Raw genomic sequence first — 26,657 nt, 5'->3', positions numbered from 1 at the left:
GTTAAAGGGGAGTAAGGGAATGGGGATAAGCACGTGGAGGAAAAAGGGCATTGGAAAGATTTAGCAAAGACTATCACTGCACATGCAGCCCCCCTGGGGTATGCTGATGAGGTGCAACCAAAGCACACATGGCCAACAGAGAAAAGTGCCATTCACTCAAGTATCTTTCTGAAAATAACAATAAGGCTAGTTCTTATTGCCCATATGCAATTTGTGGGTATTTACCTTTATACCATACACCAAATCTTTGTGATAGAACAGTAATGCTTAGCGCTGAAACTTCAATTTTAAAAGTGTTTATGGTACCCATGCTTATCTGGTAAAGCCAGAATGCCAATATTTTAGCGCTCAGTACAACTTAATGTGTGGCTTGAAGAAATATGATTTTGCAATGCTAATAAACCATTGTGGATAACGTCTTACACACTTTCGAAAGTCATAGCACTGTATAGGAAACATATTGTGTACCATTCAAGTGGTATTTCTGTCTTAATATTCCATGTTACATCACCCTTCAAACCAGAGGTCTTCGATCTGTGGGGCGTGACCCCCAGGGGGGACCTTGAGTCCTGAGAAGGGGTCTTGCATTTCCAGGCCTCACTACTGCCTGGAATCTAAAATATGTGCTCTTCCTCTTGAAAACCGGGACGCTTTGCTCCTTAAAATGCTTCAGCTGAAGGTCATTGAGTCTCCTGTTCTGTGAAAGGAAGAGGCTGGGCAGCAGGTGAAACAATCCTTCCTTCATCCTTCCTTCCGGGTGCCTGCTTGCCTGAATGAAATGCAAATGTGCTTTTTGAGTTAATCTGCAAATGTAAATGGTGCTTGGGAGTGGTTCTGGCTTTAATTGGTTTGGGATGGCAAAGATTTTTAAAAAATATATTTTTACTGGTAGTAAGAAGAGGAGGTGTTAAAGGGACAGTTATGCCCAAAAATGTATTACTTATGTTCTAGTGTTACTAAAATCGAGATATTGGAAGTTCCATTATATCCTAAAACTATTTTCACAGTTTTTAGCTGTCCACCTTATAATGTGTGTAATGCAAGAACGACTTAACGATGTACACTTTCACAGTGCTTTCTGTCACAGGCTGTGACCTCGCAGCACTAAAAATCCACAAGCCACTATTTCCCACTGCACCAGCAAAATGTAATTCTGTGGCTCTCTGGTTACACACAGACCTCTGCAGTGCATTAACTAATAGAGGTTTCCTAATGTACTACAGTGCATTTCCCACTGAGTGACAACTTTTTACAATTTATTTTTCATTTAAGATACCCATTATTATATATGTGGCTACCTGATGGTGAAAGACCTAAAAAATGAGCAAAATATTTCGGGGTTGATTTATTGGAGGCTTGAGCCGCCGTAACATCCTTTTTTTAAGCTTTTAAGCTCCAGCTGCACAATCGTTGCAATTGTATCTACGAGGTGGCGCAAAGTCACCCTGTGTGGCTGAGTGGCCTCATACATATGGAGTACGACAAAGCAGCGCAAGTCACTGCCTTGCCTTAGTCTGTCAAGTAGGAGTTCCATGGGTATTGTGGTGGATGTTCCCACGCAACATCCATGGAATTTGACACTGCTCCAATATTAGAAAACCATGTAAACCTTTCAGCGCTGAAACGTTACTCATCCCCACAGCAGGCGTAATGAGGAGAAATGTTTTCATGTCTCCTGGTATTTTTTCCTCTTTCTATGTGTGCTGCATTCTGCAACTCACAAATAAAGAGGAAAACCGCTCTCGGGGCACCTTCATGCACAAATTCAATCTAGCCTACATCGGCGCAAGGCAGCAATTTGTGCGCCAACACAGCAGGAAAGGACAGGAATGCACCGTATTTCATAAATAGGGTGCATTCCTTCTCTTTCACATTGGCATAGGGCAGCACATCAAGAAGACTTGCAGCACTGCCCTAGGCCAATTCCTCATAAATGAGGCCTTTTGTTTTTAGCCACATCTTTGACCACGCACCCACACTCACTGATCTTTTGATTGATAAACACTGTTTAATAATATTTCCCCACTGTAAAAATAATTTGCAATTGGAATTGGGAGCTTTTATGGTTGTTGATAGTTGTGAATGATGAGGAGTGACAAGTTCTAGAATATTTTTTTAGGAGGGGGTCCTTATGACTAAAAATATTTGGCAGGGTAGTCTCGGCATCAACAAGTTTGAAGACCTCTGTTTCAAGGTCAAGCATTGCCTGTTCACCTTTATGCAGGGACCTTGGAGTAAGAGCTGTTAACTATGTCTTCAGGGGAAGAAGCAGTATTTACTACAAGGATTAAGGAGTTGAGTCTCTGTTCATTAGGCCTTGAAAAATTGAATTGCCATATTTCTCAGCAGGCAAGATTCTTCCCCATTTATAAATTGTTGCTATGATTAATTGCTGGCAATGAACTTGTGAACATAATCGTGAAAGGTTTGCATCATGCTTGTACTGCACAACATGGTACAGGCGTAACGCAAACCTCTAAGTCAGATTCATGAAGCCACGCAAAGCCTCTTTGCATGGCTTTGAATGGCTTCATAAATGTGAGGTAATGCAACGCAGTGCAACTCACTGCATTGCATTACTCTGTGCATTGGTAGGCATTTCATGGTGATTCTGTGGGTGTTTCCACGCAACTCGCATGGTTTTTGACACATTTGTAGATTTTCCAAACCTGGAAGCCCGGAAAGGCACCAAAAAGATACGCATTCTCAGGAGACGCATAACGAGCAAAATATATTTATTTCTCCTCATCACTTCCTCTTTCTATGTGTGATGCATTATACAGCACACATAGATAGTGAAATATGCCTCTCAGGATTATATTTGTTTAGGAAGATGCCCCTTCCTGCACAAAAACAATCCTACATGCAAAGCAGGCACCCTTGCACTATGGTGCAAGGGTGCCTGCATTGGCTTTAGGCTGTCAAAATGGTTCCAGCACAGGTGGAAAGCACAGGAGTGAAATATATACCTTAAATATGACTCATTCCTGCCCTTTCCCTGTGATGCAAGGCAGCACAGCAAGGTGCCTTGCTGCACTGCCCTGTCCCACAATCTTCATAAATAAGCCCTTTTGTGTATTAACATTTTGGAGAGGAAAATAATCGCATGGGTATAATGCTTTCAATTACACTTCTAATGCAATTGAGGGTTCAGGTGGGACTACTGAGTTGTTTAACTGTGGATTTCCATATGGTGTAATTTGCAGTGTTGAGCAAGGATATCATAAATGATTCTCTTGCTGGTAACTTTGGTTATAGCATTCCTTTGGTTCAGTGCATTGGAAATACTACTGAGAGCTTGGGCAGACCACCCCTGTCCAACACCCATGCGTATTTAACTGCTAGAGACAAGAATTGGGTAACCCATACTTTTATGAACCATCTGTTTAAAATTACTTTTTGTTACAGACTATCTTACGCTTTAAGCCATATCTACAGCTTGTTAGTCATAGTTGGGATCATACCCTCCTAGCAAGGTTAAGAATGGGCTCAATGAGGAGGTAGCTGGGTTTCTCCCTGAGACAATTTAATATGGAATGCATTTGTCTTTGCCATTGTGAAAATGTTTTGCTGCAAACCTTACTTCACTCCATGTTCTTTTGTAAGTATTATTTGTCTTTTTCTAGGAAATATATTTTTCCAGTCTTAAGGAAGGTGAGGTTTGGACCCTGTTCCAGTAGCGGTCCGTGGAGGGAGTTCGGTGGGGCAGTGAGGCAGGCGGGGGACGGGTAGAGTGGGGAAATGTAAACACCGGAATATGGATGAATGGAGGTAAGTACACATTTAAATAAATAAAACGAATTACGTTGCGCGCGCTGCATCGCATTTTGCAAATATGGGGCAGCAGGTTGCAAAAAGTGACACACCGGCGGCACAAGGGGCTTGTAAAGAAGCCCCATTGTTTTTAAAGCAGCTGTATGCTATCTTAAAAGTTTGCTCTATTGATGTGATTTTATAGTATACCTTAATTGTATGCATTTTTCTATTTATTGTGGATGAAATAGTTCAATGTTTTGTACATGTTTTAAACTTGCTGCTTTATGAACGTTTTTTAATGCTTGAATGAATATGAATTGAAATGAATTGAGTTGTTGCACTAGTTTAACTCGGAACATGAGTGAGTTAATCCTATGAAGTGCCTTGCAATGGCCTCTTTCACCTGGTCACTGGGGATGTTTTAGCCCAGCTTGAGAGATGGACTGGCATTATTATTTAAATGCCAATTGGTGCTTTTGAATGAATAATTAATTGAGGATCAGAGAGGAATGCTGCTAATTATATTGTGATATTGATCCAACACTGATTTAAGCAGTGTAGTTGCCAGGATGAGTTCACTTTACTACGGAAAGAAAAGGACCAGGGCGTGACTAGCTTAAATATATTAGTGCATTAGCATCAACTAAGTGACATACTAAGGGGCTCATTAGCATGGCGGGCAGATCGCCACCGCCTGACCGGCGGTGGCGATCCGCCCGCTAAAACACCCCACCGGACGGCCTTTTACCCCTCCCACATTAGCATGGCAGGGGTACTGTGGCGGAAGGAAAGACCCTCCGCCGCTTTTCTGCCGGTAGGCAATCGTCACGAATGCCTACCCGGCGGAAAAGGCCTACAATATGGTGGCGGTGCCTTGCAGGCACCGCCATCCATATTATGATGTTGGCGGTTTAATGCCTTTCCATGGTGGGGGGTAGGGGGCTGCACTTGGCATACACATGGTAGCAGGTACCGTGCGGTGCCTGTCATGTTGTGCATGCCAATGCACAACATGCATTTACTACATTGTGGCGGGTGCTGCTCACAGCACTGCCCGCCACAATGTTGTATATGCGGGATGCGACTGCCAAGGTGGCGGCCGCATCCTAATTGGCGCTGCTGGACTGCCGCAGCACTAGCGGCCAGTCCCAGCACCGCTAGGGTGGTGGGCAGACTGAAGTCTGCCCCCCATCCTAATGGACCCCTAAGAGTGGAGGAGAAAAGTGCTTGCAGTGCTTGTAAGTTTGAGTGTTGTACTCAGGTGTTAAAAACACCAGTAACATTTGGACTGTGGAAGGTTAGTTGAAGTTAGGATAAGAAATGTGCTATACTGTCAGCAAAAGCACAGGTTGGATCCAAGTTGAATTGTGGGTTTTGGTGATGGTTATACAATTAAGAAATGTAAAAGGAGAGTATTTTAATACCCATGTAACTAATATTTAAAGGATGGGGTTGAACTGCTGATAACGAGATCCATATCTTTCAAAATCTGATTTATTTGCTTGAGATTTCTAGAGCTACAGGAATTAACTGGCACATGCATCAACGTAGGCTTTTGCGATTCCTTAATTGCGATTAATATGGAATCGCAATTAAGGAATTTCAAAAGCCTATGCATGTAGGAATCGCTAAAAAAATAGCGATTCCTACACATTCCTTAATTGCGACTCGCAATTAAGGAATGCCGTCCCATTCATTCCTATGGGCCTCCAGGCCCATAGGAATGAATTGAATATTGCATGAGCGATTTATGAGTACCACTTTGCATTTGCATTGCATTTAAGGAATCTCAATTTGGGATTCCTTAAATGCAATCGCAATTTAAGCAATCGCAATTTAGAGATTCCTTAAATTGCGATTTTTGCATTTGGGATGATGCATCCTTAATGCAAAAATACCGGTCACAAAGGGGCAGATTCTGAGAATCTGGCAGTTTGCGACCGGTTTTTCCTTTGATGCATGTGCATGTAAGTCAGCTAGAACCCAACCATTCATGTCAGGAAACAAAGATTTTGTGTTCCATGTCAGGCTCAGTTAGACTTTTTGGGGCATATTTATGAGCCCCTTGTGCCTCAAGAGCATCACTTTTTGTGATGCTCCAGCAGCCAAATTACAAAATCATATCTATTAGGTCACGCAAAGCAACTATGCATGCCTTCGAATCCCCTTCTAATGTAGTAAGGCATGGCAGCGCAAATCTCTGCGTTATCTTACTCTGCACTCAGTGGGCCTTATTTATGAAGGCATGCATCACTTTGTGCCGCCATTGCATCACTTTTAGTGGCATAGCTGCGGAGTAAATATTGCGCCATGTTGCGCCATAGCAATCGGCGTAAATAATGCGCCATGTTGCTCCATATTTACGAAGTGACACATCTAGGCAGATGCGTCACTTTGTAAACCCCTGCGCTACATTATACCTGCATCAGGTATAATGTATATAGGGTGGGCGTTCCCCTGCAATAAAGGGTTGTAGGAGTAGGGCAGTGAAATCTATGAGATTTTGCTGGGCCACTTCTAGGACGCCAATGCGTCAAAACCTTACGCCTGACTCATGGCAGTCATAAGGGTGACGCAGGTCTTTCACATGGGGCTTGTCCCATGCGAATGGAACATTGCTGGAGCTACGTCACACTTCCAACACAACTCCAGCGTTGTGCCACTTTTGCGCTGACAGATACGTTAGTAAAACTGACGTAACTGGCATTCCTTGCGACATGATACGTCTTACAGTAAATATGACGAATCATGCTTTTATGCAGCGATGCCACCCGATTCATAAATGAGGCCCTGGAGGTGTTTAATGGGTGTAGCAGTGGGTGCTCCCACGCAGCATCCATGGGTTTTGACACTTCCCCAGATTTACTGGAGCATGTACACCTGGGGAAGCACCACAGCCTTACACCTACAGAGGTGAGGCGTAACCCGGATAAATATTTTTATTTCTCCTTGTTTTTCCTTTTGTTATGTGTTCACACATAGAAAGAGGAAAATGCCTATTAGGATTATTTCTGTGCAGGTAGGTGCCCCTTCCTGCTCCAAAACAATTCTTCCAACAACACAGACACCGTGGTTCAAGGTTGCCTGCATTGGCACTTGGCTGCTGAAATGGCGCAGGGGGAAAGGACAGGAATGCATCATATTGCATAACTACAGTGCATTGCTGCCCTTTCACTTTGGAGTAGGGCAGTGCAGCAGGGTGACTTGATATGCTGCCCTATGCCAAAACCCCATAAATGAGGGCCTTAGTCTAAACTCTGGAATCCAGGGGAACGTCTAAAGACGTCTTGTACTGTGTGGAGTAACTAAATTGGTGGTTAGACCAGGCATTGGAGCATTGCCAGCCTGGAGAGAATTAAAATTAACAGAAATGCAGAGGAAAGCACTTTAAGCATTTCAAAACAAGAGGGAAACAGCAAGACAAGATGAACTATTATGTGGCATGGGAAGCTTTGTATGGAGAAAATGTACCTCAGTTTGTGCATGATGATTGCTAGCTTTGACTGTCGATCTGTTGATTTACGTAGGTAATGGATGTTATGGGTGATGTGAGAAATAGACTGAAAATCTTGGAGTCAGCCTGGATGATATTTGAATTACGACAATGTAAACCATATAGTTTCCAGATTTTCGCATTACGCTTGTTATGCCATTATGCCACATCACATAATTGCATGCAATTATCAGTAAAATTTTACTTAAAATACTCAAGAGTAACTCCAACAATCGGAATGTGAGCGATTGTTTCCCACACTAATTGTGGATCTTGTGCTATTTTTTAACCTTGAAATGCTCTAAATGACAGGCGTACATTTGACGCAATTACCTGTAATCTTCCCTTAATTTCATGTAATTATGTGAAAGCAAATTAGTTCAAATTTAACAAACCTCTAGCTGTGATCTGCGACTGACTTTACACAAGTCCCAAGCAAACTGTCAAGCACAGTTAAATTAGTTTGTGGGAGGAATCCTTCACTCTCCTTCAGTAGCTTAAACAGAAAGGGCGTCTTCAGAAAAAATATGCATGATATGTGAAACAACTAGCTAATCAATAATATTTGTAGTAAATTGATGAAGACAATCATTTATTGAGATCAAACTTTATAAATAAAGCAAACAACGCCATGTTGACGAGCATCTTATGGAGGATTTAACGTAACCAATGAGAGACCAAATGGCACCTTATAAGCCAGTGGCTGGCCAATGACAATTGTGCTGCTGTATTAAAGCAAAAAGAACAAATGACGGATTAAATGCTGAACAATGCAAATATTCACCCCCAGTCTCAAAAATCCACTGTTCTTTTCCTCACCACGCCACCCGAGTTTGTACCCAGCTATATACAAATCAGTCTTGATCCTGTTCCTCATGTCTAGCCTGATCTGCCAAGCCAGGTCCTGCCTGGTCCGGAAACAAGCATCCTTGGACTCTGGGACTGGTATCAGGGCATCACCCCTCATCAGTCAGGCTAGCTTGAATCCAGTGGCGCAGTGAGCACGGGATCTAGGTCTGGGGATAACCCTCCCACTAAGGGCGACAAAAACAAAAAGAACAAATTATGGACGGAATGCTGAACAATGCACACATTCATCCCAAGTCACAAAGATATGGGTTTAATCCATCTTTCTTTTGCTCACCACGCCACCCCAGTTTGGACCAAGCCATATGCAAATCAGTTTTTACCCTGATCCTCAAGGGAACAATCCAGCCCGAACTACCAAGACAGGTCCTCCCTGGTCTCCTCCTCTATTCTCCTTTTTATTTTTATTTTTCTATGATTGTTTATATGATACTTAATTTCTTTGTAGCACTCTACTCCTACTCTATGTTGTTCTTAATATATGGTGTCACGTTGTCTCCCTTCCCTTTCTTACAGCATGTTACCCATGTTCCTGTACCCTTATTCTCATGTCTCCATTATGTTTAACATTGTCTCATGGAACATTCAAGGACTTGAACATCTGGGTAAGAGACACTGGGTACTTTCTCTTCTATATAAACTTAACTCTCACATTGCCTTCTTACAAGAAACTCTCTGTACTGATGTTGAGTTGGTTACATTGAAACAGCAATGGGTTGGCCAGGTTCCTTCTTCTCCTGCTCGTAAAGATCATGTTGCTATTCTCTGTCATAAATCGTTGAAATTCCAAATTATATCTATTGAATGTGATGCTGGTGGTTGATGAGTGTTGGTTAATGCTATTTTTCATAACAAACACATTTCCGTGTTTATTGTTTATGGTCCACTTAAATCTGACCCTGATTTTTGTTATAATAATATTAGAGTAAAAATGCCTGCTGCGCGCCCTACAAATTCAATTTAATAATAATAATAATATTTGGAACCCCAATATTATTTTAACAGGTGATTCCAACCAATGGCTGGATGCCTTCATGGATGGAAAATCTAAATGTAAATGAATCTCATACAAATCTCATAAGGCGTTCCAATCGGTTATCACATCTCGACCATTGTTTGACTTTTGGAAAGTTTGCAATACTGACAAATGTAAATTTACTTTTTTTCTAATGTACATCATACAATGTCTAGAATTGATTATGTTTTAGTCAAAAATGTTTGCTTCCTACTTTGCAGGCTCCATCGTTACTTCTGATCATGCACCAGTACTATTCTCTTTTGAATTTTACAGTAATAACCCCAAAAATGGCAGATGGAGATTCAATAAGTTTTGCCTATACAGATAAAAAATTCTTAACTGAAGCCACTGTTGTTTGACAATTTAACAAATGTACTGACACATCTATTGCTTTGACTACACTATTACTAATAATTGTGATGTTTTAAAATCCTTCTTCAGTGTTTTTAGTATAGCTCACTCCACCAGGAGTAAAATAAGATTGAATGCTCAACATTTCCCTACACTCAACACATTGAGGCATATGAACATGCCTATCTTACATCCTCCACATCTTCATCGATGTTGCATAACCTCATCAAAGTCAAATCCAATCCTGATAAACTTGCTTCTGTTGATGCCTGCAACATTTTTCTAAGAGTCAAATCTAAATTCCATGGTGGTCAAAATAAAGCAAGTGAAATGCTTGCTAAGTATTTGAAAATTAAAAAAGAGCATAAGACTATCAGTCCCATCATTACTGAACTCAATATTTTCACTTTGATTTCCCAGTCAGATATCTCCACCACTTTTCAGCCCTTCTATAAAAACAATATATACAGATGACACCACCCCTCCTATATGCAACATGCAACACTGTTTTGATCTTCTTCCTAAGTTTCCACCTCTTACACATATATTTGATGAATTAGAACCTGACATTACACTCCAAGAGATTTTAGAAGCAATTGAATCCTTAAAAAGAGGTAAGGCATCGGCCCTGATGGGTTAGCGGACTATTTTTGAAAGCTTTCATAATTATATTCCCCAAACCTGATTAAAGATTAAACACTATTTAAAAGTTAAAGGTCCATTTCCCTGATTATTTATGACTAGAAGACCAGGTTCTTGGATCCCGTCTAGAGGCTGTTGTGCCTTCTCTTGTTAAACCTTATCAATCTGGTGTTATTAAGGGCAGTCTTGCTGTGGACAATGCCAGCATATTCTCTAATAATCTTGCTTTGACTGGAAAAAATTGTATTTCTTTAGCGGCCCTCTCTCTAGATGCAGAAAAAGCTTTTGACTGCATTAATTGGACATTTTTATTCACAATCCTACAATTGTTTGGGTTTGGCCCAAAAAGTATCTCATTTATAAAATTATTGTATTCTGGCTTTACTTTGCATAGAGTTACTAGGCAAGGATGCCCCCTTTCACCTTTGCTATTTGTCCTTTGCTTACAACCATTGCTGGAACACATACTTTGCAATAACCTTATTCCTGGCTTTTGACATGGCTCCCTGGAGGTTAAATTATCTGCATATGCTGATACCATTTTTTTCGATATGTCTAATCCCTTAGCCTCCCTGAATCTTTTTTTACAAGACATTTCATTGTACTCTAGAATTCTAGTAATAAACTTAAAAACTGTTCAACTAAAATGTTATCATTAAATTCCTTTTGTTATCAATATATGTTTGCCAGCATGAAGTTTACATGGTGTCCCTCAAAAATGTAATACTTTAGTGTTTTGTTAAGCCCTAACACACGAGCCTCACTGGACCTCAATTTTAATATGTTAAAATCCAGATTGTGATAATTGCTTATGACTTGGTCTCCTTTACATTTTTCATGGTGGGGGAGACTTGATACCACTAAAATGATGATTGTACTGCATGTCCTCTATATTAGCTCTATATTATCCTTTACAATTCCTAGCTACTACTTTAAACAAATTGATTCTATTTGTACAAACTTTTTCTGGAATAATAAGCTCGCACATATTGTCCTCTCTAAACTCAAACAACCATAATGTGAAGGAGGTGAGAGATTCCCTGAGTTTAAACTTTATCATTCCTCTTTTTAATGCAACAAGGTTTTGCTATGACTTTCAAGATTATTCTATTTCATGGTGGAATACAATTGAATGATCTCTATTAAACGACTTCTTCTTTAATGATGTCATGCACATGTCTAACTGTACTTTTATATCAATAAACCCCATATTATAAAACTCACAACATTTACTTAATACATCATTTTCTACTAATCTTACCTTTCAACAATTTTTTTTATACTCCTCTATATGGCAAATTCTTAAGTTTTACAATAGATCTTTTTATTTTAAACACTGAAAGGAAAAGGGTATTATGTTTTTCATCAATTAGTGAAAGATAACTATATTCTACCGTTTGAATACTTACAATTGCAATACCGGTTACCTGACTCCTTTTTGAAGGAATATAAATACATTTCCTCCTCTCTAAATTGTTTTTCACCACGAACCACCTGCATCCTGACATACTCATGCTTGTGCCTATGACACCTTTAGATAAGGTTTATCATAATCCTGTTCCTAACGCTGCTCTTATATTCAAAATCTTAGTTTTCAATACTACTACTGGAACACAACATTCTCTTGAATTATTATGGGAAGGTGATCTAGCTCACTTGTGTTCTGCACAACTCTGGGACAGCATTTGACCTAAAGTCTTCAATACCCTAATAGGCAGCTCACCTCTTTTTTTATTTATAGTAGTGCTGTTTTTACTCCAGAATGAATTTCAAATTTGACTTCTCCAGTGTGCTGGTCCTGCTGTAAATAAAATAGTTCTTTAATGTATATGTTCCACAATTGTTCTAATTTTACAAATTTCTGGCCTCAGTTTGCTCAAAATATTTAAAGATTTTTCAATGCAATGTTCTCCTTACCCTACAAAATGTTTTATTAGGTTTTTTATCACCTAGTTTTGAATGTTTATCTCCCAAACCTATATTGAGAGATTTTTTATTGCACTTGCTTTGAAAGTTATACTTTCTTGTGGAAGGATGTTTCTAAAATATCTGCATCTATATTTTCCCGTACTTCAAGCCCTACCCCCACCCTGACTCCCATCCCCACCCACAGGACCTGTATACTTTTACCAGCAGCTCAGATCAGTTGGTAAATGCTCAGCACAGCCTGCGGTGCCCTTTGATATGGCCGGGGGAAGTAATTTTTGTTGTTGTTTTTACTGTGAGCATGTTCATGTTTTGTTCTTGTTTTTTTAATCTGGAGTTCCTGGGCCCAAGAGGGGGACCCACAACCCATGCATTGGGTGTTGTGAGGGAGTCATGGGAGCCCTCATTGTCCCAGCCATTCCTTTTACCCATCATAGCCCTCGTAAACCAGCCCGGAAGCTCGTTTCTTTCCTTTATATTTTGTTGAGCACCCACTAACCACAGACACAGGTACGAGGAGTGAAGGAGACACACTTTAAAGCTTGGGGGGCTCAGGCCTTTCTCAGGAGCCCATATAAATGGAGACTGGTAGTTGTCCACAAGGTCCCTGGGGCGATGTCTACCCACATGTACTCAAGGCCATATCATGCAGGATCTCTGTATTCCTAAATATGTTTTACCCCTGTAGAATTGACTCTCCCCAGTGATGTCATGAAAAGTAGGGACAGGGATGCTGCAAGTACCCACACAACCACAGACTGCTCCTGTTTACTGGGAAGTGCTGCTTTGAGGAAATGTTTCTGATTTTTGGGAGCAGGTGTTCATCTTTCTCTCCTGCCAGTTTTGGAGAGCACAAAGACATGCCCTCCTGCACCTTCTGCTCCTAGATGCCTGGGGTCTCTATGCAGGAGTGCCCCACTATTCCTAAAGCCAGCCATACTGCTTGCCTACACCCCCCATATTACACAGCCTCCTGCACACTTACAGGACACATGTGTGGGGTGCAGCCTGAGATACCCCTCCTAGTGCACATCTAGCCCGAACTAGTTCACAGAGGTTCTAGGTGAACTGTTTTCTCAGGGTCCCCAGTAGGTACGTGTATCCTCTACTGTCCTTCTGAGAGGTCAGTGCAACAGGCCCTGGAGACACAGGTCCCCAGCGTTCAAGTCAGTATGAGTCCAAAGTATCCCACCATGCCAGACCATGTTCATCCATGAAGGAACCTTCCATCTGTGTCGGCTGAAGGTTCCAGTGCTTCTCAAAGTCTTTGTCTTGTGCAGGAGTTTGTAAGTGGGGGTGTAAAGTTTTAGAACTTGGGCACTACTGTCCAATCCAAAGATGTCACATCATCTCTCCACCCCATCTCATCTCTCCTGCAAAGCTTCATGAAACTTTTCAAGTTTATGACTCCATGTGGTCAGTGGTCACAGCTCGCTAAGGCGGTGATTATGCGATTCACCGCCATCTCAACCTGATTTACCCCCCCACTATATTATTATGGCAGGGGTATCATGGCGGACGCAAATTGCGTCTGCCACTTTTCCGCCGATTGCGATTGCCGGCCGGGCAGAGCTGGGGCACAATATCGTTGCGGTGCCTAGATGGCACACCATACATATTATGATGCATGTTCTCAAAGGCCTTTCCATGGTGGTGATGCCGCCATGGAAAGGCTGGCGGGGATGGGCTTTGGGGGCCCATCGTGCACAAGGTGGTAGGCACCGGGTGGTACCTGCCACATTGTGCATGGAAATGCACAACATGTTTGGTTGGCATTGTGGCGGTTGCTGCTGTAAGGAGCACCCGCCGCAATGTCAAATATGCGGAATGCGACCACCGGGGTGGCGGTCGCAGCCTAATTAGCAGTGCAGGACCGCTGCACGTCTGGCGGACGGTCTGAGCACCGCGAGGATGACAGGTGGACTACAGTCCGCCCGCCATCCTAATGGGCCCCTAAGAGCTTTAAGCCTACCCATAAGTGCCACTGCCAACATGGACTCTTCCTACCAAAACTTCAAAAGGGCCTCCAAGAGACATCATGACATTTCCCTATTGTTTTTCTCAGAAAAGCACATTGGGCTCCTCAGTGAGTGGGAGTTAATCAGACCATGCAAACACATGCCCCATCCTCCTCCTCTCCCAGGAACATGCTTTATCCGCACCAAATGGGCCCTTAATGTGGGGAACATTTGATGTCCCTGCTGCCCAACAAGGTACTCAGCTTGGCTCAGCAGGGTAGTTCAAAGCCTCAATCTAATTAAGAGTTGACTTAGAGGAACATGACCAGAACCCACAGAATGGGAGGGAGGGAGAAAGTGGGCAAATTAATTTTATATTTGCACTTACAGCTTCTGTGAACCTAGAGAAGCACACAATGCACTGTTTTCTAGTTTGAGGCAATGAGGAATATTTTTGAGTAGCTTTCACCTACAGACTGTGAATACAGTAAAGCACTACAAACTTACTGTAAAGCACTACTACTCTGATTACAGTGTAAAATACAGGGGAATACTTTTTTTGAAATCCAAAGTACATTACAAGGCCTGTGCATGCCATAAATACTGTATTAAAAGTCCCATCTGTGTGTAGAGAACAGACTGATTTACACATGAGTCGCACTCACTCAGCTTGCACAAGGTTGCTCAAACATATGCACATGTTTTCACAAGTAACCAGGGCAAAGCTCAGTATGCCGTCTGTGCAGCAACAGACCTAATTTTAAAAAGTGGGCATTGGTGGTTAGCACTCAAAACCATTTAACAAGAGCTTACAGTGAGTGAGACTCAGGTAGTAATACTCACCCACAAAAGAGATCCAAAAACAGATCGATCTAATGCAAAAAATCGAGGGTCATTTACTTGGTCAAAAATGTGTTAATCACAATTCCCATTACCTGTTTGGTTTATGAACCACTGTATCAATGGACACCATGCACTTACTGTATTCGCTAACCAAAGTATTGTCAACATTCACCTTAAGGCTATGTTGTTACTTATGTACTTTCACTCTTATAAAACAATAACTTTGAATAACATAATTGGCTGTGTGTTTGTAAACAGTCCTACCTTTGTTTTACTAATACTGCTATCTTGTATTCAGTTTAGGGGTCTTTAAAGGCCTTTTTCGGAGGGTTTCATTGGGACTTCCTGTTTCTTCTACCCAGTGTCAAGTTATACACATGTAACAAGCTTGTATCTGTATTACAGAAGATGAAATTCACCAGCCAAAACTGTGTGAGTGGTGGGAGATTTTAATAATTCATCATGCAGGAAAAATCTGGTTTATCCAAGACACGTTCAATTAATTCCTAAATCTAGACTTGGGACTGTCGTCAGAGGACCTATTTTAGATAGGTATGTGCTTGACACTGCTTATCTTTCCTATCAGATCACCTATTATAGTCATATCGATTTTTGTTTAGTCACTTTTTTCATTTGCAAAATATCTCTAGCCAGTTCAACCTTTGGTTGGTTCTCATCCTGGGAAGCCCCTTTATGTTGAGATTCAGGTTCTGGTTAATGCGTTGTCTGAAGCTATCTGCTCACCGTCCGATTTCTGAAGTCTTAATGTGAACCTCATGTCTAGCTCATCTCCATTCAGTTCAGTTAATGGTTGCTGGTTTCAAAGAAGAAATTACATGGCAGCAAAGTGGTAAAAACATGTATTTTCTAAAAATGGGTTGTTTGGGATTTTATAGAACTTAAACATTGGCTCACAGAGGACACAGCAGGGTAGCTACATTAACGGTGGGGCTTTGCACACAATGCACACAGGGAAAGCTGTAGAATTTATGGTGCAATAGGCACGGCAAAGCCCCGTGTGTACCTGTAATGTGCATCAAATATAATTTGAAGTCTCTTTAAGGAAAGGTTAGAAAAGAAGAATTGGCAAATTTCAAATTACTAGTCATTATTGATCCAAAAATCCCAGTAACTTTTATCTTTGACTAGGACCAAGGTGGGCCTTAGCCAGCTGTTTATTCTGACCCCACCCTTTACCCAATGGGTTGGCAAGTCATATTTTCTTTCTAGCTCAATGGAAAGGTCTCATTTTTTAGTGCAAATACTGGCTTGCGCTGCCTTTGTTGGGTGTTACTTCTGTGGCTCTGCACAAACACCCATGGATTTTGAAACTGCAACTGATCTAAAATTGCAAGGCTGTTCTTTGCAAAAAAAAAAAGAGGCCTGCTTCAAGCAGGTGCTAGTAAGGAGAAATATTTACGTTTCTCAAATGATTCCACACATTGTAGTATGCTACACTGCACAGCATACATTCATGCATGGAATGTTTCAGAATATTATTTGTTTTGCATCTTTTATGTAGCGCGAATTCGACCCGAAAGTATTGGAGCGCTGTACAGGAGCACCGTATTTACATTACATATTCAGGCACGGGGAGGTTAAGTGATTTGCCCAGAATCACAGGATGTGGACGCGACCCCGAGGTTCGAACCCTGGTTCCCAGCACCGAAGTCGGCAGTCGAGCCGACGGACCACATCCTCTCCCCTATGTGTCTAGCATAGGATTTTGTACTGGAACTCACAACTGCGCCATGGTGCAGAGGTTGTGCGTGGCATTACGCATCCTGGGGCAGATTTACAAGCGCCTTGAGCCACTTTTGCGTCACATTTAACATGGGAAAAGTGACGCAAAAGTGGCGCAAGGTGCTTGAACCCCCCTCCCCCTGTTTGTGCGCTAGCGTATGGGATGGGTCCAGCAGAAGGCCATTTTTATTAAATATGCCTCTTGTGCTGCTTTCTCGCCCCGGGGCATCTTTGGCTGCTGCACAGGCTTGTGCTAAAAAGATAAGGAATCTGCCAACCACGTCACTGGGTTTTACAGTGCTAGTTTAGCCACCACTTATCTTTCAATGACTTTCCTTTAAATATTGGAGCTTTGCAGTGAACACGACTGGACTGTCAGTCCATCTCCCGAAGAGGGAGCAGAAATATAGGAACTCATCAGCTTACTTTTCTTTCGAAGCTTTCCGGGAGCATTGATTTAGCTTTTATGAATATAGTGAATAGCCAGTTTGAGAACTGCAGAGAGGGGCAGCGGGGTTCTCCACCTCCGGGAACGTCTGATGCATCTGATAGCTTGGCTACTGAGAATGGAAACTGTGATTTCTTCCTCGCGCCCTCTGTTCCCCTTTTAAGACAAAGCATGAAATAAAACGGGTCCTCGAGATTCAGGAAGCTCCGTAGGGGACTGAAGAAGCCAAGTTTTCATTATCCCTAAATAGAACCTTTTAAGACTCCCTTGCCTTTAAGTGCTAGTCTAAAAGCATTCTGTGCTCTGACACGAAGGGCTGTCTTCGCATCAGAGACTGACACCCTCAGATAGAAAGTTAGACGGCAAAACACACCAAGAGGATTTGTCTGGCCACTCACTTCTTGTCGCTTTTGTTTATTATGACGTTTCCGAACTGAGAAAATCGGTGCTGTTTGAGTAACTCTTGTGAGAACTGCTCTGGGATCTGGAATATCAGAAAAGCAATTGGAAAAATGTGTCTGTGCATTAACCATAGAAATTAACTTGTAAATTAGCTGGCGTTTTTATGAAAATATTGGATACATTTCAGTCGGGGAGGGTTCCACATCCACACTGCTGATATAAAGCTAACATCTTGTAATTGTATCCTACGATGGAAACCTGTTTCAGGTTTCTATACTACTGGCGACCTCAAGGATAAGGCAAGTATAAAACGTCTATGATTGTTTCCTGCATGTGAGACTTGTCTGCTTTTACAATAGAATCGTTTTATTTTAGCAAGACCTTTAAATTATGCAGAAAACATTTAGCTCAACACAATGGAGCCTAACATGGTTCTGTTTCACGCAGAACATTCTAACAAACAACACTTCTGCGTAGGCCTTGCTATACGTTGAAACGTTATGTACCAACGTGGGGCTGAATTTTTGATGATATTGGGCCTCATTTATTAAAAGTGACGCCTCACTGCGTGAAAACAGCGATGCGTCACTTTCCATTGCGCCCTCCTTGCGTCACCAATGATGCGTCATATTTACAGTATGACGCATCATGTCACAAGGAGTTACAGATACGTCAGTATTTCTGACGTATCCGTAGGCGCAAAAATGACGCACTGCTGGGGTATGTCACAAAAGTGATGGAACTCCAGTAATTGGTCATTTCAGATGGGCAAGTCCCATTTCAAATGTGCCTGCATCAGTCTTACGCCTGCTGTGAAGCAGGCGTAAGATATTGACGCATTTGCATCCTAGAAGTGGCGCAGTGAAATCTCAAAGATTTCACTTTGTCACTTCTACGAGGCTTACTTGCGTCAGAATGCCCACCCTGCATACATTGGGGCAGATTTACAAACCCCTTGTGAAATCTTTACAACACTTTTGCGTCACTTTTGTGACTCAGTGGCGTCATAAACAATGCGCCACTATGCAACATATTTACAACGTGACACATCTAGGGAGATGCGTCACGTTGTAAAGCCCTGCGCTACATTATACATTGTAACAATAATAGAGAAACAGAAATTTAGAAAAATAATTGCCCTCTGGTCGCACTGCTACCAGAGATAACAGTAGAATCATTAAGCTAGGTTTGTTTACTTCAGGAAGTTTTGAATTTTTGTTATGTTTGGGAACTTTTTATATCTTCTGTGTGACACTCCCCTCAGCGATATGAAATAGACTTGATTTTGCTTTTGTTTTTGTTTTGCTAAAGTCGAGGAACCTCCCAGTCTTACTGCATCTATGTTCAATTCCTTGTAGGTTGGGGAACACACAGTGCTCATTTTCTTTTTTGGTTTAAGATATTTGTTTTCTTTGAATTATGTTTTTGTTTCCCTTTAACATTCTTTTGCAGTGTCTTATGCACAGATTTACTGATATTTGACACAAGTCAGTGCAGCAACCATAACACATAACCTGGTATTTGTAAAGCGCAAAATAATCACCCCTAAGGGTCTCATGGTGTTGAGGCCGTCGGTAAGATTAAGCGAGCTATTGCCCAGAGTCACATGGTGCTGGGCTAACCTGTCGCCGGCGATCGAATCGTTAGCCCCTTGTGCCGGAGTCAGCCGCCCTGGTCACTGCGCCAAAGCCTCTGTGGTGCCGTGCATCAAGGTGAGAGAGAAAATATGGCTAGTTCTTTTCTCTCCTCCACAGCTGGAGCACTATTGGCAGCCCTGTAACAATGCACAAACACTAGCGCCATGGTGCAAAGTGGTGTGCATTCTCTAAAGCATAGATTTTGTGCTGGAAGGGGACTGTTAGATCTGGGGGTCTCTAGTTGGCAGGGTAGGTACCACTGTCCAAGTAGGGACCCTTGCTTCTAGTCAGGGAAAGGGGGATACACTGTTAAGATAACCCCTGCTCACCCTCTAGGTAGCTTGGCCTGAGCAGTCTAGGCTATCAAAGGCAATGTGTAAAGTATTTGTACCAACACTCACAGTAACACAGTGAAAACACCACAGATTTACTCCACACCAGTTTTAGAAAAATAATGTATCTTTACTAAAAACTTCACAAGACCAAATATTACAGACAAACCAACATATACTTCAAAAGGTTACTTTAAAGATAGTTCAAGAGTTTGCAGAAAGTACTCCAGGATGTCAAAATCAGTGTCCTGCACAGTGCGACTCTCAATGCACAAAATGCGACACTCTCGTGCCCAACAGTACCTGTAGTTGCGATAAGGTTCCCAAAAGCTATAACAAGGAAGATGGCAAAGGCGATGCGATGCTCCTGAGATCCTGGGGAGGCTTTGCAGCGGCCCTGCTTCACACAGCAGAGGTGGATGCGCCGGCTCCGATCTGTAGGGGGAGGATGCGATACCTTTGGCTTTCGTTGCGTAGGTTTCTTAGGGGGAAGCTTCACGCACAGGTTCGATGCGACACTCTTCGATGTGGTGCGATGCGTGGCGCAGCGTTGACTTCCGGCGCCGCAACTCTCGATGCGCCACGGAACGGGACTCTGCGTCGACGCACGCAGCGATTGGAGACTTTTCACGCACCGGCAGTGGTGCGGCCCGCAAACTGGTTCTGCGACAACCCTCGCAATGGCAGGAAGCTTCACGCTTCGGGACGATGCTCGACGCACTCGGCGATGCGGAGACCCTGCGTGTTGCGATGGTGCCGCGATGAAATTTTCCACGCACTCTCGTCTTGCGACACGCAATCGGATGATGCGTTGGGTACCAGTCACTCTTGTTCACGCTTCTGCTTCCCAGCTCCCAAACACAGCAAAACGACCTCCTGAAGCCCCAAGACTGGGCAAGCACTCCAAGGCAGGTCAGAACTCTCTCAGCAGAGTTCCAGGGGAGCTGGTGGTGAAGTCCTTTTGTTCCTGGGACTTCTTAACAGGGAGCCAGCTCTTCTCAGGCCCTTGGAGATCAGAATCAAAAGAAGGGGACACAGCAAAGTCCTTCCCCTCTCCTTGGCAGCAAAGCAAAACAGCAAGCAGGCAGTCTTCTCCTCTTCAGTTTCTTCCAGCTTTCTCCTTGGCAGAGGTTTCTTCTTAGTTCCAAAGTGATCTAAAGTTTTAGGTGTCTGGGGTCCTCTTCTTATACCCCTCCAAGTCTTTGTCTCTTGTGTTTCAGTGGGGGGATTCCCCTGCTCAAACCGGTTCCTGGGTGTGCTCTGCTCTGGAGCACCTGGTTCCTTTCAGAGTGAGGGGCAGGGTCGTTAGACGCTCAGCAGGAGGTGGAGCCTTCTTTGTGCCAGCAGAGGCAGAGTCCTCAGCCTGGCCAGCAGGGGGTGGAGCCAGCTTTGTGTTTGGCAGGGACAGCCCTATTCAAACCCAGGGACTACTCCTCCCACCCATCTAAAGCAGATCTCCCTATTCACCATGCTGCTGACTCATCCAGGCTCCTGGAGCCGCCCAGCCCATCACATGACACCAGTCAGCCAACCAGCACACAGGCACACAGGAAGGTTAAACAGGAGAATAGCTACTTTCTAAAAAGTGCTATTCTCACACAGTGAATTTAAAAACCATCTTGCTAAAAAGATGTATAATTAAATTCTGAACACAGAGATACCAAACTTGGATTTTCTATCTTGCCCTTATGGGAAGATAGGCATGTAAACAGCCTTCCCCATTCTATCCTATGGGCAAGATAGCCTCTCAGCAGTGAAAAACGAAAATGGCTGTAATTCACTACCAGGGCATGTTACACACCTCAGTACATGCCCTACCTTTCAGATACACTGCACCCAGCCCAGGGGGGTACCTAGGGCCACCATAGGGATGCCTTACATGTACAGAAAGGGAAGGATAAGGCCTGGTCAGTGGGTGCACTGGCCAGGTCGACATGGCAGTCCTGGACTGCACATAGGCACTGCAAGCAGGCCTAAGACATCATTTTAGCGCTACTCCTGTGGGTGGCACAATCAGTGCTGCAGCCCACTAGTAGCATTTGAATCACCAGCCCTGGCACGCTCAGTGCACTTTACTAGGGGCTAACAGGTGAAACAAATATACCAATCATGGATAACCAATCAATATAACAATTTATACAGAGAGCATATGCACTTTAGCACTGATTAGCAGTGGTAAAGTGCCCAGGGTCCTATTGCCAACAACCACGGGTCAGAAAAAATAAAGGAGGAAGAAGCAAAAAGTTTGGGGATAACCCTGCAAAAAGGGCCGTTTCCAACACAACCCCCTTCCAGCCTAAAGCCAGGGTAGACCAAACGATACATCGATGGGATTCCCTGCTTAGGGCGATAGAACACGGAAACTGGCCCAAACAGCAGGGCACTATTCCTGTTCTATGCCTTCCTGAACCCGGTTGGATCTCTCCATCCATACTCTCAGGGTCCACCACGCCAACCCATGTGGAACCCTTCTCCTCACCTGTGGACACCCCTTGTGCAGCACCTAGCCTTAACTGGCTCACAGATGTGTCCCAACAGACAGACAGCAAGCCACAGTGACCACTGACAGTGGTCAGGGATGAGACCCAGGACTTATTCCTCTCAGTGCCCTCAAACCCCTGTGGCGTCAGAGGGTGGGGGGCGGTAGCCCCAGGTGCTTGGCACCCTTTGTCCACTCCCTTCCCTGTCAGGTCGGGTCTGACAACCTGGCACTGACCGACCAGCTCCGGGCCTGTATCCGGTGGCTGAACAGGAGGCTGGGGTAGGCTTTTCCATACCCAGTCCTCCTCTTCCTTGGGGCTTTGTACCCTCCCACCTGGAGCGGTACCCCCTTCTAGAATAGTCAGGGCACCTGTGGCAGGTGTCCTGCACCATTCACCCACCAGTTCAGGGGTTCTATCCTGCAACTGGGATCCCAGGTCAGGGGGGACACCCCGGACCTGGCCCTCCAACCTAGGGTCTACACCCTCCAGGTGAACCGGGGTCAGAGGCGAGGACCCTCTCCCTCTGCACCCCCTTCCAGAGAGCTGCACCCTCCCCACTGGAGGGGTACCCCTGGAAGCCAAACCGGTCAGGACACAGCTTACAGATGTCCTTCCCCCCAGGTCAGGCAGATCCTGAACCTGGCCTCCCAACCCAGGGACTAAACCCTGCGGTTGCACACCTGCCTGGCATGCCAGGACTTCTGGGGACTCACACAGTATCTCCCTGAGGGTGACACATGACTCATGTGTCTCGTGACAGTCTGCCTGGTGCAGATCTCCCGGCCCCTGTCCATCTGACAGTGCGCGAAGACCCCCCAGGACAGAAGTGGTGTCACCATGGTCACTCCTAGGGGACTCAGCCCTTCTGGCTGGTCCCTGACCCACTGGTTCTCCCACTGGGGAACACATCCCCCTCTCACCCCTCAGTCTGGACTTCTGCACCCTCCCAACTGGAGCGGTACCGCCAGACACCAGAACCACTGGAGCTCTGTTTACAGAGGCTCTGGGTTCTCCTGACACTAGGAGATCCTCCTCAAATGGCCTACTAGCACTGTCTAGGCCCCCAACCTGGTGTTCCCTTAAGGAACCCGCCAGGCCCTGAGACGGGGTTTCGGGCACCTTGGGACCCACAGTCCCACACTCACCCCTTCTCCACTGAGACAGGACGTGAGCCCCTACACCCCTCCCACTACACTGGGACCTAACTGGGCTACACTGAACCTCTTCCACCTCACAGGTCTGGAAGATATCTGGGCCACTCCTTTTGGGATCACTCCCCAATGCCTCTCCAGACCTTTTGGCATCCAACCACAGGTCTGCCTCCAACGCAAGCTCTCTGGAACCAGAGAACTCACACTCCCCCGGGTGTTGGCATAGCTCTGGAAAACAGGGACTTAAAATATGCTCTCCAACAAATGAATCACACAGCCCCCCACAGTTGTTAACCAAGCTACCGTTTGCCTCACCCTCCAGTGCCTCACACAAGTACCCCACACCACTCTCCTGAGATTGGCAAGACAGTACCTGACTGTCTCTGTCACACAACTCACACTCTTCTGGGCGGTCTTCACACTCACACACCAAGGTTTCTACCATGGGGAAACCCCTCTCCCTGTACCTCTCATCTAGGGTCAGTAGAGTGTCCCTCCCACCACTAGGAATATGGTCCCCTGTGCCAGTTCCCCAATCCACTTCAGGGACACTGCACTCCACTGGAACTACATCATAAACCTGAACCCCCTGGTGTATGTCAACCCCCTCCCTCAAGTTAGGCGCCACATCTCTGGGTGTTTGTACCTCTCTCTCAGCACTAGAAACTACAATCTTGCTGCCACCATCTGAGCTGGACTCCACCTCCAACTCAGCAAAGCTCACTTCTTGAGCTAACCATTCTTCTTCAGCTGAAACACTCATGGCCTCAAGCCTCTCGAGCTCCATATCAAGCTCCCTCATTCTTAATTCATGTGCCAAGGTCAATTTCAATTCTTCCAAGGCATACATCTTCTTGCTCTCTTCTATTTTGTTTTGGGTTTCCATTTCCATCAGCTTCAACTCAAGCCTCATGACTTCTAACTCATGATCTCTAGCCCTTTGATTCTCCTCCAACTCCTCTGGAGTGAGACTCCTACTGGAATGGGAGCTGCCAGCCCTTGAGACTGGTCCGACCACGGGCAGAGCTTGGGGAACAAAACCATTCTCTTCATCTGCATCATCTTCCTCTTGAGCCTCCCACCAGGCCTTCAAGACTCTTTGTAGCACATCCGTTCTAGATCCGCTTTTCACAGGGCAACCAAGGTCTTGGCAGAATTGCTTGAGCTCCTCAACCTTGTACGAATACAGATCCTCCATGGAAAACTCCAATTCTACCCTCTCACTTGTTGCCACCTGAGACATGATGCTCTTGAAGAGTTACTCAAAAATAGAATCAAAAATATAGTATGTGGTTGTCTATTGGTCTGCACTTAAACTAGTGATGTACACCAATTACTGTGGGTCAAGTACAAATACAAGTTCAATCCTCACCGCTGACCACCAATGTTAGATCTGGGGGTCTCTAGTTGGCAGGGTAGGTACCACTGTCCAAGTAGGGACCCTTGCTTCTAGTCAGGGAAAGGGGGATACACTGTTAAGATAACCCCTGCTCACCCTCTAGGTAGCTTGGCCTGAGCAGTCTAGGCTATCAAAGGCAATGTGTAAAGTATTTGTACCAACACTCACAGTAACACAGTGAAAACACCACAGATTTACTCCACACCAGTTTTAGAAAAATAATGTATCTTTACTAAAAACTTCACAAGACCAAATATTACAGACAAACCAACATATACTTCAAAAGGTTACTTTAAAGATAGTTCAAGAGTTTGCAGAAAGTACTCCAGGATGTCAAAATCAGTGTCCTGCACAGTGCGACTCTCAATGCACAAAATGCGACACTCTCGTGCCCAACAGTACCTGTAGTTGCGATAAGGTTCCCAAAAGCTATAACAAGGAAGATGGCAAAGGCGATGCGATGCTCCTGAGATCCTGGGGAGGCTTTGCAGCAGCCCTGCTTCACGCAGCAGAGGTGGATGCGCCGGCTCCGATCTGTAGGGGGAGGATGCGATACCTTTGGCTTTCGTTGCGTAGGTTTCTTAGGGGGAAGCTTCACGCACAGGTTCGATGCGACACTCTTCGATGTGGTGCGATGCGTGGCGCAGCGTTGACTTCCGGCGCCGCAACTCTCGATGCGCCACGGAACGGGACTCTGCGTCGACGCACGCAGCGATTGGAGACTTTTCACGCACCGGCAGTGGTGCGGCCCGCAAACTGGTTCTGCGACAACCCTCGCAATGGCAGGAAGCTTCACGCTTCGGGACGATGCTCGACGCACTCGGCGATGCGGAGACCCTGCGTGTTGCGATGGTGCCGCGATGAAATTCTCCACGCACTCTCGTCTTGCGACACGCAATCGGATGATGCGTTGGGTACCAGTCACTCTTGTTCACGCTTCTGCTTCCCAGCTCCCAAACACAGCAAAACGACCTCCTGAAGCCCCAAGACTGGGCAAGCACTCCAAGGCAGGTCAGAACTCTCTCAGCAGAGTTCCAGGGGAGCTGGTGGTGAAGTCCTTTTGTTCCTGGGACTTCTTAACAGGGAGCCAGCTCTTCTCAGGCCCTTGGAGATCAGAATCAAAAGAAGGGGACACAGCAAAGTCCTTCCCCTCTCCTTGGCAGCAAAGCAAAACAGCAAGCAGGCAGTCTTCTCCTCTTCAGTTTCTTCCAGCTTTCTCCTTGGCAGAGGTTTCTTCTTAGTTCCAAAGTGATCTAAAGTTTTAGGTGTCTGGGGTCCTCTTCTTATACCCCTCCAAGTCTTTGTCTCTTGTGTTTCAGTGGGGGGATTCCCCTGCTCAAACCGGTTCCTGGGTGTGCTCTGCTCTGGAGCACCTGGTTCCTTTCAGAGTGAGGGGCAGGGTCGTTAGACGCTCAGCAGGAGGTGGAGCCTTCTTTGTGCCAGCAGAGGCAGAGTCCTCAGCCTGGCCAGCAGGGGGTGGAGCCAGCTTTGTGTTTGGCAGGGACAGCCCTATTCAAACCCAGGGACTACTCCTCCCACCCATCTAAAGCAGATCTCCCTATTCACCATGCTGCTGACTCATCCAGGCTCCTGGAGCCACCCAGCCCATCACATGACACCAGTCAGCCAACCAGCACACAGGCACACAGGAAGGTTAAACAGGAGAATAGCTACTTTCTAAAAAGTGCTATTCTCACACAGTGAATTTAAAAACCATCTTGCTAAAAAGATGTATAATTAAATTCTGAACACAGAGATACCAAACTTGGATTTTCTATCTTGCCCTTATGGGAAGATAGGCATGTAAACAGCCTTCCCCATTCTATCCTATGGGCAAGATAGCCTCTCAGCAGTGAAAAACGAAAATGGCTGTAATTCACTACCAGGGCATGTTACACACCTCAGTACATGCCCTACCTTTCAGATACACTGCACCCAGCCCAGGGGGGTACCTAGGGCCACCATAGGGATGCCTTACATGTACAGAAAGGGAAGGATAAGGCCTGGTCAGTGGGTGCACTGGCCAGGTCGACATGGCAGTCCTGGACTGCACATAGGCACTGCAAGCAGGCCTAAGACATCATTTTAGCGCTACTCCTGTGGGTGGCACAATCAGTGCTGCAGCCCACTAGTAGCATTTGAATCACCAGCCCTGGCACGCTCAGTGCACTTTACTAGGGGCTAACAGGTGAAACAAATATACCAATC

The sequence above is a fragment of the Triturus cristatus genome, chromosome 1_2 (assembly GCF_964204655.1).
Source record: "Triturus cristatus chromosome 1_2, aTriCri1.1, whole genome shotgun sequence".
In the NCBI taxonomy this organism is placed as follows: domain Eukaryota; kingdom Metazoa; phylum Chordata; class Amphibia; order Caudata; family Salamandridae; genus Triturus; species Triturus cristatus.
This window is presented reverse-complemented; position numbering follows the sequence as displayed.